Below are 7,942 nucleotides of genomic sequence, written 5' to 3' on the forward strand. Positions count from 1 at the left end.
AGTCTGCTGTGATCCCACCCTGAACATTTGATATCACTGCTGTAATTCAGCTAATAATATAAAATATCTGTGCACTCAACAGGAAAACTTTGACAGGCTGAAAGCAGCTCATGAATAAAAATCTAACTTCTCGTTTTAGCTTTTTATGTTCTCCTGCTTCTGTAGATCAAAAGTGTCCCAAATCACATTTATTTCACAGTCAAGTTTTCCCTTTGTTCCGCTTAAAGCCAGATTAAAGCTCTGACTGCTCGCCCACAAAAAGGCCACCGTCCATCGCCATTGTTCAAACACTCCACAGTGCCAGAAACTTAAACAGCGTTTGTGTGCAGAAGAAGCCAATCTATATGCGGTAATCCCATGTGACGAGGCGGGATTAGTTACACAGCAGCACAACAGAGAGAGAATAAGCATTGTGTTATCTGCAAGTTTATGCATGCACGCTCCACAGATACCAACGGGACAATGAGGCTCCTTATCGCAACAAGACCTCACTATTTCAAAACACTGTGGCAAAGACATAACCAAAGGCTGCAGTGATGTAACACACACACACACACACACATACACACACGCAGCTGGTTCTTTGCCTGACAATAGCTGAACACCACACTGAAGTCTGCATCCCAGCAGAGGAGGTATTACAAGAAGCTGCTTTTGACACGACGCCAAGACTTGTTACCTTGGAATGGAGACGAGTGAAGAGTTCGACCTCCCACTGAAAAAAACTTAAATACCAAAGCAGGCATGCACACGGCCAAAGAAAGCAGAGTACAACAAGCTGAAGAGTACACAAGAATGTTTTGCAGGAAGATTTAGAAAATCTGCTGCAAAGTAGATGTCAAAATAGGCAGGGCAGAAAGTGAGAAAAAAAATGGGACACCAAAGACTTATCAGCTGCTAAAACTTTGGCACACTGGCCTTCAATTCCACAAACACATATCTGACACAATGCAATAGCTGTGTGCTTATTCTCTTTATCTTGATATTGCTGATTCTATTGGAATGCCGTTTTTCAACATCCACAAATCACCTGAGCAAATGTCACATGCATGATCGAAAACAGCAAAATTTGCCTGGTTTTACGTGTTTTTTTTTTTTCCTGCTAGTCCCCAGGTAAATTTTCTGCAGGAACATTTCCTGCAAGCAAGCAGAATGATGATGTTTTTATCTATGAGCAGCCTAATATCCATGCACATGCAGGGGAACAATTTAGACAATGCATTGACAGGGATTTACATCTGATTTTGGTATTCAGACACCAGGTGGGAAATCCTAATGCTTTATGTGGACATACCTTAATGTATGCCAGGATTGGAATTTAACTTTTGTGTCTACCCGCCACTGTGGCTAGTGGATTCAACAATCTACCAGCCACAAACATTTTTACAAGTCACTCTATTTTAACAAGCAGCATTATTTGATAAGGTGTTATACAATAATCAAGGCTTATAGTATTCAAATGATAAGACTATTTATTAAGAGAGTTGGTGCATAAATGATCTAAAATGTTGCTCATTTCAAACCCAGATGTTTGACCGATTCCTCCATTCAACCATGCAAATGAACAAGGTGTTTCCTAGAGGGGCACTGGAAAATCTAAAGGCATTTTCCTGCATTATGAGTGTCAAGCTCACTAGAATTTAATATCTAGAGTGTAATTTCTGCATTCTTTAGTCAAAATTCAGGCTTTAACTACCTTGGACTAACAACAAATAGGACATCAGTTCAAGCTCACCTTTAGGACAGTGGTTCCCAACCTGGGGTCTGGGGACCCCTTGGGGCGTGGGGGCAAGGATCTCAGGGGAGGGAGCGGGACCCCCCGTCTGCTCTGACACTGTCAGAATAAGATGTGCATGTATATTTTTGAAATCATGATTAGAAACATTATGTACAACAGTGCAGGGCAAACCAAAAGAATAAAATCCATTAATTTTTTTTAGCAAAAAAGTCAAAACATTCCAACATTTCAAGAAAACAGTCCCAAAATTTCAGAGTTTGAAAAGGAAGAAATTAACAAGAAAAATGTGAACTTTCTGAGTTAAAAAAGCCCAAAACTGTGATACTAAAAACCCAAAAATTTAAAGTTCATAAATCTACATTAGTGCAAAGTCAAAAACTTACAAGAAACCAAACTGAAAACATTGTTTAAGTTTTTGACATTTCCACTCTATTGTCCCAAAAATTCAAAGTTTTGGTTCATGTACAGTATATCTACAACTTTCAAAGTAAAAAAAAAAAAAAAAGTTTTATTCTTGCAAATTTATGACCTTTTAAACTTGAGAATTTCCTTTTTTTTTTTTGAAAATTAAAAGATCTCTTTTATTTTATTTTCTAGGGTGGCCCAAAAACACCATAATAATAATGGATAGTTTATACATAGATCTTTTGTCAAGGACAAGTGCATGTAGGCCTATAATATTGGGATTTTGTCTGTGAAAACAATTAAAATATATGTTTTTTTCCCAAGTGGGTCCTAGGGGGGCTTAGCTTTTCTTAGATACAAGTAGGGGGGGCATATGGAAATAGGGTGGGAACCACTGCTTTAGAAGATACACCAGTCACAGTGGAGAACCACTCTCATATGATACAGAGTCAAACAATTTCAGTACACAACTGCCTGGAAACATTTGACAGCAGCTCTGAATCTGGGAGGAGGAGGAGGCTGGGATCTTTGGGCAATGCTGAGCATGTAGGCCTGCTTGGCTTTGCTAATAAAGTCAGAAGGAACAAGCAGAAATGCTGAAAATCCAATCGTTCAGGCTGCATACAGAGGTGGTCTGAGATAACTTCATCCATATTGGATTGGCTGCATAGACACAATGCATCCTGGCACACATCAGAGACTGCTCCATCTGCTGTACTCCTCCAGTAAACAAAAGCATGGCCTTTTTTCTGTCTTTCCAGCCTTGCTCAGAGTGATGGGAATGGCATCTTTTTAGTGATCTGGGTTATTTGGCTCAGCTCACTCATAAGAGGCACTCTTTCAGGTCCTTAATGGTCCATCATCTGGTATCATTTTGCCTTCTTTATATTTTCAAAAAAGGGGATGCTGGTTTAGCTCAGTTGGTGGAGCAGCCATGCACCCACATACAGAGGACGCAGACTTTGACACACAGGGTTGAACCCTGATCCTAGCACGTTTCCCCACTTTCTCTCCTAATACAGTGCTTAACAAATTTATTAGACCACCTGTCATACTTGTCTCAAAGACCATCCAGCATCATGAAGTGCTTTAATGCGAACTCTTTCATTTTCGGTGAGCTCTCCACGTTTTACCATTTTGAACAGGAATGAGGAATTTCAAACTGAGTTCACTCAAATTTGAGCCGGCTCACTGGGCGTCTCTGAGAAGTCAGAAATTCATCAAGCATAACATTCAACCACTAAAACCCTTTTGTCTGTTCAGGAATGCAAGTAAATTACTTTAATTTGACATATTAATCAAGAAATATTAATGTGCTCTACTATTTTTTCAGCTTTTTTGTCAATCAGTAAATTTAAAAATTCATGGATAACAATAGTAATTACATTTTAGCATTAAAAATATCATTTCGGTTAGAGAGCATCTATATATTGGTGTATTAACCATTGCAGAAACATAAAAAATGATTTTGGGAATTACCAATGCTGTTAATTTAGGGCAGCTGTGGCATAAACCTTACTTTGGTTAGGGTAAGGGGGGTCTAATAAATTTGTTAAGCACTGTATTTCCTGTCTCTCTTCAGCTGCCCTATACAATAAAGGCAAATGCATACAAATCATAAACACACACACAAAAAAGGGAGAAACGCCCATAAACAGAAGCCAGTTCCCATTGTTCACTAAAGGAGGCAGATCTTGAAACTGGAGCATATCACAGTTCCCTTTTTGGAACGTATCTTACATTTAGTTAATCGATCCGTATAGCCCTAATTCATAACCAATTATATACCAGACACTGTGCAGAGAGGCCAGGTCTAGATTGTACTCTTTGCTGTATTATTTACAAATACCCAACATTTATTCACCAGAAGCACAGCACCAGGCAACATTTAGCAAAGTTAGTGGCAAGGAAAAAAACTCCTTTCATCAGGCAGGAACACCAAAAAGAACCAGACTCATGTTGAACAGATATCTGTCGAAGCATAATCTAACCAGTGCCCATAAGATTTTTTGCTTTATAGTTTATCTAACCATGCAAAGCAGATGGATTTGCCAGTCTTTCATCAGGCAAATGGGGTTTAGATTTACTGGAAGCTGATAGCAATGGCTGTCATCAGGCAGTGATTGCTCAGATGTAGTTAAGAGGCAGTTTAATCAGAACTGGACCACATTTCTATATGGAATAAAGAGCAAAAAAATAACACTGAAAGCTTTTCATGACAGAAAAGATGTTTTTGCTCTTCTTGCATGAGTTTGCAGGGGTAGGGGTTTGCAGGAATATACAATGGCTACTGCCGTGGCTAGTAGCACAGATGTAGTTGTACTATAGGGGGAGTTTACTCAGATCTGGACTACATTTCTTTATTAAAACTAGAGCTAAGAGCCGCATCAAAAGCTTTTCTTGGCTTGGCTGAACTGCCATTACTCCATTTCACTGAGAAACCTTGCATTCATATCTTATGGCTGTACCATCCTGTAGAGCTCAGGTTTCTACTGCAGCTGCACATGCCCGACTACCTGATTTTGTTGCTCTGATTGGCCTGTCATGTATGTGATCAACAGAATGTTTATCCAATCACTTTCTGAGGTTTTTTTTTTTGCATTGGCAGTTTCCCAGATGAATGTAGAATACATCCATGTAATGTCTGATGAAACTTTCTATCAGGCATGTCAAGTAATAGTTTATCACCATGCCCTTTAAAAGCCTGTTTATGAGAGAAAAGCTGTTAAAGAGGCACTGCAGGCCTCAAAGTTTGTGTCTGATTCACCCCCATTCATTTCTATTGCCAGCAGCCTCAATGCACAGTGAACCAGTGGTCTAAACAGCTTAGTAAAGCTGCTTCATTATGGTTTCTGTTCACCGGTCACTCTCTGCCCTTCCTTTGATATCGTGAATACATCAAACCGCATATAGCATGCAAAAGCAGATCATCATAGCCTGGGACTCTGTTTCCTTATCTGACATTTCTGCGCCTATCTGTTTACGTCATGTCCTCCTTCCTGAGACACCCCCCTCCCCACCCATCCAACCACCACCCCTCAATCCAGCAGGGATAGTCTCCTGCTGTGAGTGATGTGTGAGTGAGCAGGCAACTCAGGAAGATTTCAGAGGCGGTCTACGTGAAATTTACCACAAATTTTCAGAGGTGCATACGTGAGAACGGCTAGAGACGAGGACTGAGGATGAAAACCAGACAGGAAAATATATTTTCCTTCATCTTTGAGCCGATCCTTGCAAATGCTGCTTTTGTGCTAGACCACATTGCCTTGCAAATCATTTCCCTTGCATGCATTTTAGCTCACATCTCTTCTTCTTCTGTGCCTCACTTTTTTATTCATCAGTGATGGAATTTCAATAGAGGCAAATGTCAGGGGAGTAAAAGAAGCTGCAAATGCAATGAACATGCATGTCATAGGCTATACAGCAGGTGTCATGGCACACAGCAGGAACAGAGCTCATGGGAGCACAAACTGAGGAAAGCTGATCCTGCAGCCAATGAGATGACAGGGTGTAACATGAGAGCCACTCTTACTATTGACTGATTATTGTGTCTGGGGGCTGAATGGGATGCACCCTGAAGAGATATGATGAAGGCGAAGCAGCATTTTGGCTGTTATCACGATGAGTAAGGAAAACTAGAGTATATATTCATGTTTCTTTGTGCAGTTTGCAGCTTGTGGGAGCAGTGCAGCTACAGCAGGGCGCTCCACTTGGGTCTATTATGGCTCATAATATCCGGCTGGACAGTGCGCCTCAGACATTTAGCCTACAGTAAATGTGACTTTACAGTAGCACGAGCCCTAGGAGAGAAAGAGCAGCTGAGTTTGCACGAGGAATCCACCATGAAAATTTGACCGTTAACATCCAAATCAATATTGATCCAGTACGGAAACTCAGAAGGGACAGACCCGCTGGCATATCACGCTGTGTCCACCCATTATCAAGGCTAATTTAAGTTAATGATGATGATGCTGGCAAAATAAACAACGCATGATCCATCGCCGTGAAGGAATGCTATAAATCATATTCTCATAACCTGCTGTCCCGTCCTGTTCCTCAAACTGAGCGTTACAAAAGCTTCAACAAAACTAACAAAAGGCTTCCCCGGGCACATTCAACACCACGTCTCCCACCTGAGTCACAAACACATGCTGAATGGACAAACCGGAGCAATAAATTCAATTAAAAAATAGCAGACATTTCAGCTGACACAAACGCGTTGCTATTTTCTGCTGCAGAGCGCACCAGCAGTCACTGACAATAAACTCAATTTCCATACCTTCAAACACAACAGGCGATGTCGGTGATTTAAAAGAAGCAAATTCTCACACATTTACATCCCAGCACAGTCCTGTCGTCCGTCTATCTCTAGCCAACCGACCAAGCGCGAGCCGCCTCCGGTTGGTTTTTAATAAAGCGCGAGGCGCAGCAGAGACAGAGGAGCCTCAGTGTGGACGGACGCAAAGCTGCACTGGAGCAAAATGTTGCTCCTGAATCCAAGTTAACACAGAAAAAAAGAAGACACTCACCGCTGTGGTTGGCACCGAATGACGACAGTTTTGTTTATTTTACCTCTCCCTGCTGAGCAGCTGTGTGTAGTGGTGCGTCACTGACTTCCGCGTTAAGATGGAGTGAAAAAATTCTGAAGAGAAATAATGAATTTAAAGGACAGGCGGCGCACGCGGGCGCGAGGGTTGAGCAGGAGGAAGCTGAAGAAGGTGAAGATGAAGAGCATTGTAACGGCAGTATTTGTGAGCATTGTAGCCTATTATTAATATGGTCTCTGTGGTTAAAAAATAATATTGGTATATGAGGTAAATGAAAATGATCAAAAATTTACAATTCATGTCTTCTGAGCATTTCTGCATCTTAAAGCACCAGTCAGGATTTTTAACCCTCTAATTAAACCACAAGACAGTCTGGCTGCAGAACTCAGCTCTCAGACACCCCCTCCTTTGGACCACTACAGTGAGTATGAAACACTGCATCCTTCAGGACAGAAGTACAGGCTAAAACTTCCAAAATAAGACCAGTCAGACTTCCGGTTAAGGTCAGGTAAGGGTTAGGCTAACAAAAGTTTCAAGTTAAAAACCAGACACGCAAAACCTTGTTGAATAAAGCTGACTAAACATTCTGCATGCAGGATAAAAAGCGAAAACACTCTAACGTAGCTAGCGTAGCTAAGGCTAAAGCTAACAAAGCTGCATAAGCTACGTAGGTAATGTAACTGAAGACTACGGCTTTTACAGTTTTGCAAATCTCAATTAGACATATTTTATGCACATAAAATAGCTAAAGCTAATTAAGCTGTGTTAGCTATGGTAGCTTATGCTACATTTGCTAAAGCTGACTTAACTATGTAGCCACATTACCTATGTAGCTAACTTAGCCATGTTAGCGTCAGGGATGGAAAAGTAGAAATTGTACTCAAGTAAAGTACATTAAAACTTAGGTAAAAATAAAAGTACTGGTCTATAAATCTGCTCAAGTGAAAGTAAAGAGAATCTAATTTTAAGTTTACTTCAAGGAATGAGTAGCTTCTCTGGCTGAACGATTTAGGTAAAAAATCCAATTGTGATTTTCTTTCCCCCTAATATTGCGTTTGTGATTTGACATGCCATTGTTTTTAAGTTTCATTTTCATTATCTTTTAAGCTGAACCTGTTTGTCTACTTCTGTCTCCTCATCCAGCCTCTTCCACTTTTCAATGAAGCTCTCCAATGACATTTGTTTTTTCTAACTTTAGCTAGTTTGTGGGATTAGTTTTTGGGTATTATGTGACTGAGATAAGTTTCTTGAC

At 40.5% G+C, this 7,942-nt stretch overlaps 1 protein-coding gene across 2 annotated transcripts in view; it reads right to left on the reverse strand.

The window, feature by feature from the left end:
* Positions 1-6,756, reverse strand: part of march8 (membrane-associated ring finger (C3HC4) 8) — a 176,145-nt gene extending 169,389 nt beyond the window's left edge. The window contains exons 1-2 of one of the 2 annotated variants that reach the window (XM_041789362.1): positions 6,673-6,756; positions 1,736-1,834 (exon numbers count right to left, since the gene is read on the reverse strand). The gene's annotated coding sequence lies outside the window, so the exon portion shown is untranslated. The remainder of the gene's footprint in view (positions 1-1,735; positions 1,835-6,672) is intronic. The other variant, XM_041789363.1, reaches the window with a different exon arrangement.
* Positions 6,757-7,942: the final 1,186 nt, after the last annotated feature.

Source organism: Cheilinus undulatus, linkage group 6, assembly GCF_018320785.1.
Source record: "Cheilinus undulatus linkage group 6, ASM1832078v1, whole genome shotgun sequence".
Classification (NCBI taxonomy): domain Eukaryota; kingdom Metazoa; phylum Chordata; class Actinopteri; order Labriformes; family Labridae; genus Cheilinus; species Cheilinus undulatus.